Source organism: Conger conger, chromosome 3 (assembly GCF_963514075.1).
Source record: "Conger conger chromosome 3, fConCon1.1, whole genome shotgun sequence".
NCBI classification, from domain to species: domain Eukaryota; kingdom Metazoa; phylum Chordata; class Actinopteri; order Anguilliformes; family Congridae; genus Conger; species Conger conger.
In genome coordinates, this window is record NC_083762.1 from 77675044 (window position 1) to 77692494 (window position 17451).

At 40.3% G+C, this 17451-nt stretch overlaps 1 protein-coding gene across 10 annotated transcripts in view; it reads left to right on the forward strand.

Moving 5' to 3' along the window:
* The first annotated feature begins 1637 nt into the window (after window positions 1–1637).
* Window positions 1638–17451, forward strand: part of LOC133123852 (zinc finger protein Helios-like) — a 53199-nt gene continuing 37385 nt past the window's right edge. Inside the window, exons 1-2 of one of the 10 annotated variants that reach the window (XM_061234484.1) lie at window positions 11851–12001; window positions 13322–13395. The gene's annotated coding sequence lies outside the window, so the exon portion shown is untranslated. Of the gene's footprint in view, window positions 1751–11850; window positions 12002–12708; window positions 12947–12967; window positions 13396–13523; window positions 14035–17451 lie in introns of those variants that run through there. The other 9 variants (XM_061234485.1, XM_061234488.1, XM_061234487.1 and 6 more) reach the window with 9 other exon arrangements.

The window sequence follows — 17451 nt, forward strand, 5'->3', positions numbered from 1 at the left end:
GATTCAGATACTGAATACAGATATTTTTTGTCCTGTCTGGTGCAGGTGAGCCAAGAGGTAGAGAAGGAGGGAATCTAAGGCAATCATGTATTTGACCCAGGTCTGGTCTGAACCCCGAGGTGGCTGCTGGGATCAAAAAAAATCTGGGCAAAGTTTTTTTCAGCAATGTGTGGCCACAATAGCATTGTTCTTTTGGGAATGATATCTTCAATAACCCCTGGTGAATTCATCTATAACAGGCTCTGGTCTAAACCTTTCTCTGTTCTTATGTTTCCTAGAAATGCTGTGTAGTGCATCTTTCCAATTGGAAACTGCTTCAAAACCATTTTAACACCTCTCATGGGCTTGGCATCTTTGGGGAAAATCTCTCAGCCAGACAGTAATCACCAGTGCCCTGATGCAAGCATTTAAGGTTATACATACACAGCATGTATACCAAGCATTTCAGAGTCTCCTGATATGATTTTCTCAAAAGAGCCGCAATTCACACCTTGTCAGCAAGGACTACTTTCAAATCTAACGCAACATATTGTCATCACGATGAATAAGTAAATAAGTAAAAAATTTAATAAATACAAGCCTGTCCCATCTGTTGCTTCGTCTGTGACCACAGACATTCCGCAGCCGGACTTGTGCTCCGGTAAAAACGGCAGTGCTTTCTTCTGCCTGCCACGTGAGCGAAAGCCGGAATCTAGATTTTTAGAGTGGAAATCTAGAGCTGAGAGATGTTTTGACATAAACTGACTCAACCAAAGTCAACCTCAAAATAACTTTTTTTTTTAAATTCGGCTAGAATACTTTCACTTTCCAACCAAATGTTGCCAGGTTTTCAGCTGAATACCTCGATGAAGTTTCATCTACTTTTCACAACAAAAATGGTCACAGGCTGAGCCGTGTCCTGGAGGGCAATATGACTGCCTGCATTTTGACAAATGGACAGTGTTGGTGCTATACTTTTCACACTTTCATATACTTTTCACAATGTCCTGTTCAGAGTTGATTCCACTTATTATTGGTCTCTGCACAAGACTATTTTTGTGTTTTTATTGTAAATATCAGTCTATTCATATTTTTGCATATCTGTGTGGATGAACTGTGATGAACATACAGTATAGAATCTGTCTGTGTGCACTGTGTACCAGGTCGATATTGTTGCAGTAGTTTTTTTTACTTTTCTTGCTCGCAATTTAGAATTTTGTATTTATTTTTTTAAGAAGGTGACAATTAACGATTCATTGTATGATTATTCAGATTATTCAGATTATTAGTATGTAAACTACTGGATATGGAGCCCCCAATAAATGATATGTATTGCAAAGAATATGCTTTAGAGAAAATGATCACCCTAGGTCTCCAATAAAATACAAAACACTGATCATTAAAAGTCCAACTTGGTAGTAACCGTTCATTTTAAGCATTTCTGCATCATAAACCGAAAGAAGTCTTTTTTTTTTTTTTTTTTTTTTTTTTTTCAGGGAGCAGCATTAAAAATACAGGTCACATCTAGAGTAAGGAACGCGTATGTGCCTGTTTGCGGCGCCTTGCGTGCACAATGCACCCAAATTAATTTGAATATCCAACTTCCTTCTAACTATAGCGTGCTGCCTGTCAACCACCCGTTACATTTTCTGGCACCTGTCGTACATAAGAGACACAAGCTCCTTCTCGCGATACAGTATTCCAGAACCGAGCGTGCTTTTGTTGCTGCGGAAACAAGGAACCCGGTAAACGCCTTCCCTCAAGTTTAAAGGTGAGACTAGAGTAACGTTAGTGAGTAAAGTCTACTTAAGTTCCCGCATAAAGATATTTGGAGTACAAACAGTATGATAATGTCTTATTCAACCACATTTTTTGAAATTGTGGAGTTTAAATGTTGCTTTGCCTTAATTCTGAAAAACATTTCCCTTGTGGTCGTATGGGTATACATAGGGTATGTAATTATGTGTAGTGTTCGCAATTGACAGACGTTTGTGTTTTCGTCATCTTAAATTGTTGTTTTCCAAAAATATTCAAGTGCATTTGTGAGTGAGTGAGTTAGTGAGTGAAAGTAAATGTGTTTAACCACAGGTTCTCACGCACTTTCGTTGTCTGGAAGAAATAAAATCATGTGTCTATACTGGAAATGCACTGAACCGTAAATCCGTACATTCGGGTAAAGAGCGAGACCAGACGACGAATAGCGGGGTCAAATGAATATGGTGGAAAGACGCACTTTAGTTCCTTTGCAGTCCCTCGTTTTAAACGCTAGAGAGCAGCATTGGCCCGTGACTGAAAGGAGGCTCTCCTTCAATTGAACTTATTTCCTGAATTACATAATTATTTCCTCTAATTTCATAACCTTGAAGTCATATTTCATACCTGTAGACACAGAACTCAAAAAATGTCAAAACTCTAAACACGTTTTTCCTTACACAATATATGCACAATATGCATAAACCAAGAATAATTTGTTCGCTGAAGGAAATCACTTGTTCACAATGACACAACTTAGCGTTCAAATGCAAACACACTTCAAACTGAAATACACACTTTACTTTTGAACATATGGTATCAGGATCAATTTTACCGCCATTATGATTGAATGTAAGATTTCATCACCATCCCTTGTCACACGCACTGCCCACTGTTGTGTCTAAGGTTTTGAAAATTGAGCACAAGCTTGTAGACTAGCGCCTAAGTGATTGTAAAAAAACGTTATTATTTTGTGTTTTTCTAGGAACATCGTCAAGTCCCCCATTGTGATAGCCTTGTTTTAAATGTAGGTTTTTTTTCTGCCACCCCTGTCCAATAAACATCTGGATAGCAACCTATCAATTAATATGGAGTGTATGAAATAAATACAGCCAACATAATTTGACTGCAGGGGAATTATTTATTTATTTTTAATAATAGTTACTTAGTAATATGACTATGATAACTATTACATTACATAACGATACATTTTTCTCAAGATTTGTTTAAGTTTAACCAAGGCTTGGCATGGCAACAGTTGAACAGATTGTTGATACGTAGTATATATTAAAATTGATCCCAAATGTAATTTCTTGAGTTATTTACAATTCTAAATTAAATTGGATGTACACTTTTTGAAAAATCCATATATAACAGCTGGTAATTTCAGACAATACCAGAGAGCTCACATTTAACATACATTTAACTTTATGTTCAATAACCAAATCATGATAACCCGCGTTAGTCCGCCCGTCAGCAAGCAGGAAATGGCTTTCTCCTGCAAATGGCCCGAGGTTATTTCCAACACCCAGTATAAAAACATTTCCTGTTTAAACGTGCAGCACTGTCGCTGGTTGCGTCTTAATGCTGAGGTTGGCTGTGCGTTGGTTTCGCATCGCTGCCCCTCAATTCCCCGACCGGAAGCAGCAGAAATATCCAGCAGCCCGATATTCGGCGTCCGTGGGCATTCGAAGCTCTCGTTCGCGGTTTCGCTTATTTCTCTTAGTCTACCCCCCTTTTTTGAACAGAGATACGGGTTTAATAACTGTATTCGTGGGACACAACTTGAATGTGATAACGTTGCGTGAGCGGAGAGAGGGAGCAGATGAAAAACTACGATACCACATCCCTAACAGGGTTAGCACAGCGCCTTGTGGTTTGGACTGCTTTTCTAATCAGCGGTTTTATGACACATTTTTCTGCTGATGAATAGGTACGTTTCAATGTTTCTTGAAGGCCGACTGACGTCAGCGACGGTCCCTCCGTCCTGTTCGCCTGTGTTGACGCAGAAAAAATTGGGTAATTCGATCGCGGCATTAAACCCCAACAGGAGTGGTGTATCCGTACTCATATTTTCAATATTCTGTTGAAACCTTCTGTCCTAAAAAGGGTAGAAGGAGGCCAAAGGGCAGACAAGGCGACTGTCCTGTCCAGCTAGATTAGGTCAAATAATTTAGAAGGTAGAAGTGGCCTTCCCCGCTCTGACGGACCTCCATCTCCTGGGGCCACTATTTCTGTTTTCAATGTCTCCATATCACTTCCGTCTCTGTGTTACCTCTCTTAATCGCTTCCACTGAAGCTGGACCCGTGTAATGATTCATAGCTTTGTCAATGTGGATTCATAATGGGGACGCCTCTTGCTCGTGACTCCCCTCTGATTGTGCAGTCAGTCAGGAGCCGGTGTGTGATAACAGCGAGCAGTAATTCAACAACCTGTGGTCTGCTGTTGAGTCAGGCTACAGCGAATGTGTCATGTGAAGTCACAGCCTTACCCATTCACGCCGTTCTGTGTCATGTGATTCTGTACGCGTGCATTCCCCTCTGCAGTCAATGACTGGGACTGGGGACTACAGGTAATACTGGGAATTAAGGTCTAACTTTCAGCAAGCAAGAGTTCCGGTAATGTGTGTGGTGTGTGTGTGTGTGTGTGTGTGTGTGGATCTCCCTCAGTCCTAGTCTGGATAGAGCAGCACATGCTTGTGCATCTCTTTGTTCAGTGAAGCATTATTTAAAGAATTTTTTTAAGTGTCTGTCCATAATTTTTCAGTTTTGCTGGCTTTCACATTGGTGGTTCATTTTCACACTCCAAATACCAGAGTTCTATTTGGAGTTCCAGTGAAGCTATTAGTTACTGGAGCAATTTAAGAATGCAAACACATTGAATCGATATTACCGACGACCCTGTCTGGTTTCTAGTTTCATCTTTGAATTTCCCACGGTGATGGATGAAGCGATTTTGCCGTGTCGGAATCAGTGCACTTGTCACCCGTTGAGTGGACATGTACACGCCCGGGCCTTTCTGTGAGGAGTTTGCATGTTCTCCCCGTATTCGTGTGGGTTTCCTCCGGGTACTCCGGTTTCCTCCCACAGTCCAAAGACATGCAGGTTAGGCTGACTGGTGTGCTCCTGCCATTGCCTTTCACCAAGGCTCTGGCCTCAGAACTGGACTTGGCCCCTGAGATCTGAACTGTGGTTGCCCACTGCTCCTAAGTAACTAGGATGGGTTAAATGTCTGTTTCCTCATTTTTGTAACCCAGTGAAACTGGTGGTTGTGAGACAAAGTTTCTTTCTCGGAAAGGATTTAATTAAAAAAAAAGGGGTATGAATATCGTCATATCTTTTTAGAAATAGCTTGCCAAACAAAATCTTTCTTTTCTTTGATATTTTTTATTTTTTTGTAGAAATATAATGCTCCCTTTATTGAACATGCAGTAGCCCATTACCCATGTTAATTTTATATGCATCCATTGCTCATCTTTACCAAGGGTGTCAGTAATTTTGGAGGGCGATGCATGCAGTTCGGTGTCCTTCAAAAGTTGTTCAGAGAAAGGAAAAAGCTGCACCTCTGCCATTTCAAATGCCGCGTGTAGTGGAAATGTCACCTGCACTGGTGAACTTTAAAACAAAGAGAAGAATAAATCAGTGAGCACATTTGAGGTAAATGTATTGATAACTCCGGCGGTGGTGACAGTTTGTTTTTCCCGTGTGGGTTCAAGCGAAGGAGCAGCTGTTTTTTTTTTTTCCTACCAGATCCACAACTGGGTCGCCAGCTGTCAATCACACGGTCGTGGTCGGACGATCTTACGAAACATCTGAATTTCCAGAATGCTACTGCCAGAGGTGTGAGAGGCCTCTGTGTAAGTGTGTGTGTGTGTATGTGTGTGTGTGTGTGTGTGTGTAAACTCTGTGAAACTCAATCGATGATCTGACCACCGATCGCTCTCTCATTGGCCCCAGTGGATGTCTGCGGTCCAGGTCATTTCTGACCACCGATCGCCCTCTCATTTATTTCATAAATAAGTATTATATACAGTATCTTTAAATAATGCAGTCCGGTCGCAAGCCACTTGATGTTCAAATATGTGCACTTGACAGTGTTTTTTTTAACAATACAAATTCATCACAAAAGTAAGTTTGTAACATACAGTTTCATAACTTACAGTGCATTAATAATCATGAGGCAAATTGAAGACATACAGCATGAAGCTGTGCTTTAGAATGTCTTGGTAAGGTGTAATGAAAGAAAATAGGTGATTTTGTATTTTAAATGTTTAAACGTAAGGACATGCTTTTTATCCAGGGTTATCTCTGAAAGCTGGTCGTTCACTTGTTCAGTTGAATTCAGTTTAGTATCAAATTCAAGTTGAATTCAGTTTAGTATCAAATTCAAGTTGAATTCAGTTTAGTATCAAGTTCAAGTTGAATCTAGCTGAGTATCAGTTCAGCTTAAGTTCTGTATGTGAGCCATTCCCCGACCTTGGGGAGAGTGCGTCTGTTAGCCAACGTTATTTCTGAGCGTGTAACAGACAGCTTAGCGCCTTTCTTACGTTAGACACAGTACGGTGCTTTTTGTGCAGCAGTTACTGTAGCACTTTATTTATTATGTATTTATTAGACTTATATTTTAGATTTATTGGTCTTGTGCCGCTGTAGCCTATCCACTTGGAGTTTTGACGTGTTGGGTGTTCAGAGATGCTGTTTTGCATGCCACTGTTGTAATGTGTGGTTACTGTCACCTTCTTGTCAGCTGGCCCTTCTCCTCTGACCTTTCTGATTAACAACGGGCACAGAACTGCTGCTCACTGGATGTTTTTTGTTTTTCTCACCATTCTACGCGATTCTACATCGACCACGTTTCTTCCCCATTCTGACATTTGGCCTGAAAAACAGCTGAACGTCTTGACCATGTTTGCATGCTTTTATTGGCTGATTAAATATTTTCATTAACAAGCTGGTGTATAGGTCTACCTAATAAAGCGCTCACTGCGTGTATATGTCCACGTCAAGATTAATTTATTTTGAAATTTTAAATTTCAATTTTAAGTGCTGGATTTTCAACGTTGTATCTGAGATTTCAAGAGGTGTAGGTGTAAGAGGTGTTCTTTTGCATAATGTTTTGCATGTTTATTTCTAAAAGGTGTTCTAACCATAATGACCGTATAATGGGAGTCATTTGGCAGCATTCCTAGCACATCTCAGCTTAATGCAGCCGAGGCTCTCCGTCGGTTACTTCCACACCGGCGCGTTCGCTTTACAGGAATCAGAGGAGCGCTAAGTGCGTGCTTTGGCTCTTATTTTGCGATTGAAAACCCCCTGATTTGGGAAACGAGCATGTTGTGAAGGGCTTCAGTGATTGGGAGGAGGCTGGGGCGGTGGCGACATCAGGAAGACTGAGGTTTTTGAACAAAGTGATCGTAAATCATTGTACCGAGAGCCGTGCCAAAGATGCTAAAGGAGGGAAGAGAGGGAAGCCTGTAATCCCGTGCCTAAGGTGTATGACCGGTGTCGCCACGATAAGATCCGTGCAGCTGTTGGGCCTTTGAGAGAGACCCTTGGCCTCACCCTGTAAGAAACATTCCCATACGGGCTCGTTGTAAAAACAGCACCGAGATCTGCATGAGCAGATTTCAGCGTGGAACAGTTCAGCCTCTAGGTTTGACCTCTCTCTACTCTTCCTCTCTGGCTGTGCCTTGCAGTGCTACAAGGCCGTCTGCAGTTTGCAACGGGACCTCCACTGGGGCATGTTGAAGCGCTTGGTTACAGACCTGGGTCAAATACATAATTGTTTTGGATTAACATACTTTCCTACGCTTTACCGAGCTCGTCTGGTGCATTGGAACACATTACATGCTCTCAAGAATAGCAAATGCCAGGTTCTGGTCCCCTTGGTTGGCTCAAATGCACCAGGGAAGATCAGTCCAGCACAGACGAGTATTTGAATCCAAAATAATTACAGTACATATTTGACCCGGGTCTGCTTGGGTGCCCTGGGAGGGTGGAGGGTGTCAGTGTAGGAGGCAGAGAGGGGGCAGGAAGGGAAGCAGAGAGAGAGAGCGAGAGAATGGGGGAGGGGGGTCTTCTAACGGTTTGAATCCCACTTCAAACGGCAAAATCAAGCAGTGGAAAATGACTGACTTGAGTCCTCAGTGTGGTGCAAGTCTGTGCAAAAGCAGACTGCTTTGCTACTGACGAGGAAGCCCTTGCAAATGAAAGGCTTGCTGAAAAACAAACGCTGCAATGAACACCAAGCGATAGAGGAAATGTCAGCCCCGGTGCGCTGCTGAGTGCCCCAGTAGGCAATGCGCTTTGTGCCTATACTGTACTGTGTATGATTGGTCAGAAGCACTCGGTCCTCGTTTCCTTTCAGGGCTGTTATTGGGGACAGAGGCAGGAGTAGCATTTGCAGGGGTACCGTGGGTTATTTACGTAAACTCGCCGCGTTCCGAACAGAATATGGGGAAGCGGCCGCTTCCACCAGAAGTTACCGTACAATGGTAGTTTTTCTCCTGAGGAAGGTGGTTTATGATTATGGCTGCTTATTGACTATCCCAAACACTAAACACTTTGATTGATGTGAATTGGACCAATATTTATTGAGAAAACGACAAATAACTGCACAACGTCCCTGTGTTCGGAAGACCGTGTTAGCCCACTGAACACCTAGCTATTCACGCTGTTACCCATAGCCTGCCCGGTTTGTAGTCTCTCATTAGCAACAGCTTCCCCACCACAATGTTACAGTGGATCACCATTACCATGTCACTGTATGCTGAAATGGAACGTGTATGTGACTTGTACCAAGTTTTTATGGAACCGGAAGGATTAAGACCAAAGCTGATCTGGAAATAGCCTAATTTTGTATTTATTCGTCATTAAAGTTGCACTGTTCGGAACATAGTTGGCGAACTTGGTGTTCGGAACACGGTGAGTTTACGTTATGCATTTTAGCAATATTGCATTCTCAGCTTGCTGTCCATGAATGACTGTACAGCAGTTGATCGTAGTTTGATTTAGTGTGACAGCAGTCCTGCGAAATCAGACGCGTTCTACCTAATTAGCCTATTAATTCACACGGACACAGTTGGTTCAGTAGCATATTTCTGAGAACGGTTAGCTACGTTTATAGCTCCTGTTTTAAATATAAATTTGGTAGTTGGCTAGACTATCCGTGACAATGACCTAAAACCGAACAGAATGCTGGGTAACAAAATTAGAGTTTCGTGCACGCCACCTTTTAGGGTTTACAGAGGCTCCACCTTTAGACAGACCGCGACTGGTGGTCGATACATGTCAGTACATGCTGCCACGAGCAGGGCGACATGGATTCGACATGTTTTTAGACTTTCGTGGCTGTAGATTTGAATGAGACCCCAAATTTATCAGATTCTGACTATGAATTGTCCATAGTCAGTCATTCTCTTTGAGCTACATTGTATGTATGAAATGTGCTCTAAAAATCTTGTATTATTGTTTATTATTATTATTATTATTATTATTATTATTATTATTATCATTATTATTATTATTATTATTATTATTATTATTATTATTAAAGGCATAATATGCAGAATTTTTAGCCTTGCTGTGGTCCTGTGTTTGCAACTGGAAAACTCCGTATTCAAAGAGAAGACATCTGCTTTACTAAAACAATTTTTATTTTATTTTGTGAATTACATCAAACAATTGTCAAAAGTGGACAATGATAGCAGGTCAATGAAAGTAAAATGTTCTTATGTTAATAAATGTTCTTCTGTAAATGATGTTCTTATGTTAATAAATGTTCGTATGTTAGCCTGCTGCTGGTTTGATTCTCGGATACTGACGTGCGGTCCAGGAGTGCTGATAGATCGTACCCGACTGGAACATGGTCTGAGAAATGTAACTAACTATTCCAGTAAGCAAAGAAAAAATCACACTCTTTAAATCACTGCACCTTTATCAGATTCCCCACATTCAGTCATAACACACAGGTTTGATTGTAGTAATGTTAGAATGTACAGTATAGATAAAATCAAAGAGCCATTCCTCTTGACTGAATAAGGATGAATGAATGAATTATGTATATTTGTGAAAACCTTAGCACTATATATCCTACCACGACAATGCTACAGAAACAAGCTAACATCTCTCTTCTGCTGCATTGCTGCTTCTACAAAGCCTTTGCATTTCTATCCTGTATAGACTATGTAAATATATGCACGTTTATGTTCATATTGTACATTTATTTGCATATTTGTATAATTATACACACTCACTGACCACTTTATTAGGAACCTGTACACCTACTTATCCATGCGATCATCTTGTCAACCAATCATGTGGCAGCAGTGCAATGCATACAACCATGCAGACACGGGTCAGGAGCTTCAGTTAATGTTCACATCAACCATCAGAATGGGGAGAAAAATGTCATGTCAGTGGCATGACTGTTGTTATCAGGTTTGGCTGGTTTGTTTATTTCTGAAATTGTTGATCTCCTGGGATTTTCACACACAACATAGTTTCACACACAACACGGTAGGGAATGGTGCGGAAAACAAAAAAACATCCAGTGAGCAGTTGGGTGCCCTGTTCTGCAGACGGAAACACCTTGTTGAAGAGAGAGGTCAACGGAAAAGGCCCGGATTGGTCGAAGCTGACAGGAATGTGAAATGTAGGAATATGGATTTATACAGGGTGTATTTGGATAATTACAGGGTGAAAAGGTAACTGTAATTTAATTCCTTTGATCTAAAACCTGTGAAGTAACCTGCAAGATTAAGAAGTACAGTGTATTAACCACTTGTCCAACATAATGCGTGACATCTCTCATATGGTAAATGGTTGGCATTTATATAGCGCCTTTATCCAAAGCGCTGTACAATTGATGCTTCTCATTCATACACTCACATACACTCACACACCAACGGTGATTGGCTGCCATGCAAGGCGCCGACCAGCTCGTCAGGAGCATTTGGGGGTTAGGTGTCTTGCTCAGGGACACTTCGACACAGCCCGGGTGGGGGATCGAACCGGCAACCCTCCGACTGCCAGACGACTGCTCTTACTGCCTGAGCCAATGAGACGACTGCTCTTACTGCCTGAGCCAATGAGACGACTGCTCTTACTGCCTGAGCCATGTCGCCCCTCATATGAGGTCTCGGCAATCATACAGTGTCTTTTTTTTTTATTGATTTTCTCAAGAACCTGCTTATAATGAAATTATAATGTCACGAAATGTAAGGCTATGCTCTGATTTGTTCTGTAGTTATACACAATAAACGTATCAGTGTTCATCAGTGTTCATTTAGCGCTATGCCAGTTTAGACAAGTCCTCTAGTGATTAAAAACTCTTTCCAAAAAAATGTTATTGTATATACGTGTCTGACTGTATATAGTTTACAACTCACTATCCGCTACTTGAGCTATTTTTGACATACATCGAAGATGTCACGGGAAGAAAGGACATTTCATTAGTGAGACAGTGTAGTTGGCTTCTCTGCATGGTGTACAGGTACAGTCGATAGGTTAATTAATTACTGACACAAGAGGGAGCTAGAGAGAAAGATCACACCGCCATGTTTGACTATAGAATATGATTGATTTCATTGACTTTTACATGAATATAGTGAGCACATTTAATGTGTGAATTTTCCTTTTAGATTTTGGGGATTAAAGTACTTTTCTACGCATTGTTGAGCTTGTCAAAAAAACGCAAACCCTGCCTTTTGGACCTCTCAGTCCCTTGGTCTTGCTCAGTTGCACCATGCAAATATAATTGTGTTTTGTGCTCTTTTAATATATATATATATATATATATATATATATATATATATATATATATATATATATATATATATATATATATATATACAATAACCGCACAATTGATGTGGGTGTGTGCGCGCGCGTGTGTGTGTCGACTTTAGATAGATATTCTATTCATGTTCTAACAATGGATTAAATATAAATAAATAAATAAATAAATAAATAAATAAATGGACAACAATAGCAACGCTTCTGTAAAGTCCTGTAATCGAGTGTCGAGCACAGCGGCTCGCTCAAGGGATCCGTTTCTCTGTGTCAGACCAAAGTTCCCAGAATAGCCTCTCTGTCGGCGCTGGCTTGGAAGATGGAGGAAGTAAACGAGAGGATTATCTGTTGCTGTGGATCTGTTACAGCAGAATGTAGTTTTATTCCACGAAACAAATAGGAGAGAAATAGAAAATGCGCTCAGTGTCAGGCTCTAAAGCAAATATGGCGGGATACTGTCATCCTCTGTCCTTTTAAGGTAAAACTAAATATGTACATATATATCCAACTTCTGCAACATAATGCTAATTTCAGCGAATAGCCATTTCCATTAAAACGAGTCTTGCACCGAACAGCAGCATCTCACTGTTGTAGCGAATGTGCAGTGTGTTCGTAGGGTACTACCGCAGCAGCGATAACTGCGCTTCAACGGTGGGCTAATTTCGCTGAATGACAGGCTGCCAGACAGTGGTCGGATCACTTGTTGCTGAACTGCGCTGCCTGTACCGGCGAAGTTGAGACATGCCTGATACGTACGTTGGTAATGGATACCAATCCATGTCGCAAACGTTTGTTTATTGGCAGTATAGCCGCGCACCGGTTACCGATGTTAATGAAATCCTGTATAGTAACGTTAGTTAGTTGCAGTGACACGCCCCATTATGCTACAGTAAAGACATTGGAAGAGCAGACGTCTTCATGTAAAATTAAATTGTTCTATTTCCCTTTCTGACATAGGCCTATCTAATAAGTATTAGGGAGTTTAAGTCGCACAGATAAATACAGGAATGTTGAGATGAACGCTGCGCGCGTTCACCAAAAAAAGAATTATATATATATATAGAAAACTGTAGATATTGACAGTGTAGAATTGATCGCTGAGTAGACTACATTGCATTACAATATGTGGGCGTTGTGTCAAATACCAAAGAAATCCCGATTACTTCGGTGGAGAAAATAGGCCGTTCCCTTTTATTTTCTCCGGTCAATTCCTTAGGAACCGGTGCATCCAGTTTTCTTTCTTTTCTTAAACAACGTAGCTACCGTATATCTCCTCGTGCCCAATCCTATAATGTGCCTTCGCGTAACTCTGCGTATTACATGTCGGTAAATCTTGATTATTCGTCGCTGTGCTCGGCTACTTAGATTTGTATCAGCAGGCTGCGACGCAAGGGAAAGCGAAGGGAAGCGCGGCGTTCCACAGGTGCGGGGGGTCTTGAGTAAAGTGGAAAAGTTGACGGGCTCGTTTGGCAGAGGAAGTAAGCAAAACAAATGTGTGCTTGATGTAGCTTTCTGCTCCCGCACTTAGTTGGGGAACAAGCTGGTTTCCTGTTGCTGCTGGTTAAAGTCCCCCGTCAAGACTTTAAAACCACATTTTTTTTATTTTTATTTTTTTTATTGTTGAAGCAGGATAGTCACAGCCTACATTATAAGGAGGGACTAGTGACGTTTCAAACCACTGCTTATTCAGTGCAAGCACATCGACAGCCATTAAGATATCTTTTTATTTTATGCTATTTTATTTTATTTTATTTTATTTTATTTTATTTTTATTTATTTTTTTATTTTACTTTACAAGGAGGTTGTTCGTCATTCTCTTTCCCTCCCGGGCTGAGCATCGATAAGCACTTGTTCAGGGGAATCGACAACAAGGTAAATCTTTGAAGTAATCTTTGCATTCACAATTAAACATCGTACAGCCGAAGGTAATAGCCCTATTGTATAGCAGCACCATATATTGTAAAGTAGTATAATTATAGTCTATAACACCATTATATGTATATACGAAGTTAACTTTTGAACTTAACCGGAAAAATAAATGAGCTGCGGCAATGAAATTAAATTCAACTGAAGTAGGCTAAGTAGCGGATACATCATTTACTACTCAAAATGTACTGTAGTTGGCTTACCTGTCAGCTACCGAGGAGAAGTCCAGACAGAACGTATCATCTCATTGTCCATGTTTATTGGTTGATCGTAAAAGTGAAGAACGTCGCTGTGATATCCTTAAGTCTCAAGTCGAAAGGCAGCTTACTATTAAGTACGGTCAGTCTTGCATTTGGCCATTCACGATCGATAGCACTCGCCTGAGGGTAAAAAGGTAAAAGTAATCAAAGTGATGTGATAAAAGCTGTCAGAAGTACTGAGATGACGCACAGGAGTGTACCTGCGATTTCTGAAGTTGCAGTGACGGGTTTCACAGTAGCGTTGAGCTTGGACCCTTAACTGCGTCTCGGGGTCGCTCAAGAACTGTAAATGTGTCCAACGCTTGGCGTCTGGGACTAAACTGCGGTATGGACCATTTAATTAAATTAATACACATCCTTCGCCATTTACAGTAACACAGGCTGCTGCAAAGCGAAAGTGTGTTTTTTCACTAAGCAAACGACGACAATGAAAGTTGGGGTGATGTATTGCTTTTCATTTTACATTTTTGTTTTGGTTCCAGGAGATGTACTAATAAGTAGAGTCTTTTGAACAAGTGTGGGAAATTGTTGTAGTTCAGCTTTCAATAAAACAATCTGAATGACGGAACATGTGCGCGTAATTGTAGCCTGCTGTGCACTGAAAATCATTGCACATTTACTCAGTTTTGTACTGACACATTCATACCATGGGTCAATTGTTTTTGTCATACAGTCATCATACAGTACAGTTGGGGACATTGCGATATAATAGCTTTCAACCAGAACCTATTGTTTTCACCATTGATGCTGATAAATAATATGTAATGTTTACAAATGACCCTTGTTTCAAGAGAAAGGATTTATAGTAATCACATTGAACTTAGTATTTCAGCTAATAGAGATAATTGACTAAAACTCTGTTAGTAATGAAATTCCCATGATTAAGTTCATGACTAGTTTATGAGCATTAAAATTAATATTTAAATTTTAAATCATGACTCATATTCATGTGTATTAGAAAGAATAGCATGTTTTACATTTTCTTGAATCTTTGTCTGTTTTTAAAGTTACATTCTTTTTCATTATGCTTAAGGGGATCTTGTAATCTGAGAAGTTTAAATATGATATTTGGATTATCATTGTGATGGAGTCACATTTGCTTAGCAGGTGTTCTTATTTAGATATGTTTACACTGTACATCGCTGGGTGCTTATTGAAACAGGGAAAAGTGCTTGGTACCCAATCATACAATGGCACTGCCAGACTGGGCATTTGAACTAATAACAATAAGCATCATAATCACACTACGTCGTCTCAGATTCAGCCTGTTAATGGGACATTGTTGAAAGTGTTGAGTAAGTAGGCCACTTGGATAAACCGTAAGGAAAGTGGTGTTGAGCTCTGTTTGAGTTTGCCACCTCTGTGGCCTTTATTGATTGAATGCTATACTGTAGAGCTCCCAGGTGATTTCTGCCCATGTTAGAGCGTATTGAGACAGAATCATTGTAATGTGCAGCTTGCAGTAACGGAAAAGGGAGCCATTTTACTGAAGTTAACTTCATTTTGTCTGCAGAACAGCGGCACTGAATGAATATGAAATGTAGAGTATGTTCAGAAGAAGGTCACACAAAGTTGGTGAAGTAACCTTTTGTTATATACAAGTGTTGGTATGATCCAGCCTTAACAGTGAAGTGACAAAACTACGAGGAAACAGACGGGTTTAGATGGGCACTCTGGGCTTTAACTGATCAGGTTGACCACTTGTAAACTGGTTCCTCTTCCCTCTTTGCCTTTGGCTCCATGTAATTATAGAATGGATCATTTACCTGAAAAACAGGAACGTGTCAGACTGTCCCCTTTAGAGAGAAGAGCATTCTTTCACCGCATCAAAGTGGAAACTGTTTTGCTCCTGTTTCTCTGCGACGAGAATGGGTTCCTGTCGTCCTCCGTTCTTGAAAAGGATCTTTTTGTGAAATTCAGTTGCTCACTATGATTTAAGGCTGAGACATAAAAAGCTTTATTCAGTTTGTAACTGGCCCAAACTGCCAAGTTGTGTTTAAGACTGTGTCTGATCCAGAAGCACAATGAAACATGACAGCGTGGTTTGCTCTCATTTTTAAACACATCCCTGAATGCAAACCCTTGGCCTTTATTTTAATGGAGGAAATTGCTATTTGAAAGGGGAGATTTGGTGGTCGTGGGTGAGGTGGTTGGTTCTCACCTCACCTCTCTCTCTCACAGGTTTAATTTTGGCTTAACGTCTGTGTTTAAGAGGACCTGAAACCATCAGGAGAGCGATTTGTTTTCACGTTATAGCGTCCTGGATTGTAAGGTTTGGCCAGAAGTCCTTCAGTTAATCATCAAAATGTCCACCTCCAAGTTAACTTCTCGTCTGCTCGAATGGCACGTTGCAGCTATTAGTGTCTTCTATGTCCTTATGAGCAGAAATGTGTGAAGCCTTTCAGTTAATCATCAAAATGACCACCTCCAAGTTAACTTCTCGTCTGCTCGAATGGCACGTTGCAGCTATTCGTCTATGTCCTTATGAGCAGAAATGTGTGAAGTATTTTCTTTGAGTTGCCTTCCTCTTTTTCTAAAAATGAGTCTGCATTTGGAGGACAGGCATGTCACTTACACTTATTTTTTCCCTTCTAGGCAAATTAAATGTTTTTTGCTTAAAGGAAAACTACATACAGCCTCCCTATTTATTCTTTTGTATTTGTTCTGTTTTATATGCCGATTCAGGGATAGTGGTATGAATATATGTGTAATGTTCAGAGTGAATCTTCCTATCTTGTATCTTCTATTACATTATTATTATTATTTTTTTATATATCTAAACCTTTACAGCTATTGCTTAAACAACTAACTTGCAGAACAACGGTTTGTTCCATGTTCTGTTAAATAGCACAGTCACTGTAGAACAAACCCACTGACGGAGAGAGAGCTCCGTGAAGGGCACTGTGTGAGAGGAAACCGACTTGGCGTCTCCACTTCCACAACGCGCGCCACAAGCCAACGTTACACAGCTTTTTCCATCGCTACAAACGTCAATCGAATATGACCTCTTTATGAATTACCTTTTTTATTTTATTCGGCATTTGTTGGTTTAGTGATACGAACGGGACTCAGTCGAGCTTCGACGAATGATTAACTACTACTGCCATCCATCCTGGCTAGATAGAGCATCATTGTTTTCCATCGTTTCTTTGACTTTTTATTTGTTAAAAAAATATTCAGCTACGAAACGCAGAGAGACAAATTCAACCATTGGTCCTCTTAAATACCTGTCCCGCAGGAATGCATCATATTTTTATCTTTACCCACATTTGACTTAAGAATATAAATATTATGTTAGGAAAATGACCGCTGAGGACGCATTGTGCGTTGTAGAAAGAAACCCTTTGTAACTAATGACTGAAACATAGTAGTCGAAAAGCCCGTGATGTAGCCTCATACATTAGCTGATATGGAAAACTTAAACAGATTTGTGATCAGTTCAACAAGCTTGACAAACGTATCAAAAGAGATTTCAAAACGTCCACTTTGGGGATTTATGGGTTTTTTGGAAATCACAGCATTGCTGCTAAAATGTTCATTTTTCTGTATTAAGCACTTTTCCTGTAGTTGAACATTTTGTATCAGTTACCATTGTATTGTTTTTGTGTATATGTACAACATATCTAAAGGCTGATCTTATAAATGCTCTGTTCTGTGAGCAGATATCCACAACCATAAAATCTAATAATATAAAAATATGCATATTACATATTACACTTTTATTGTTTGTGTCAAGTTCAAT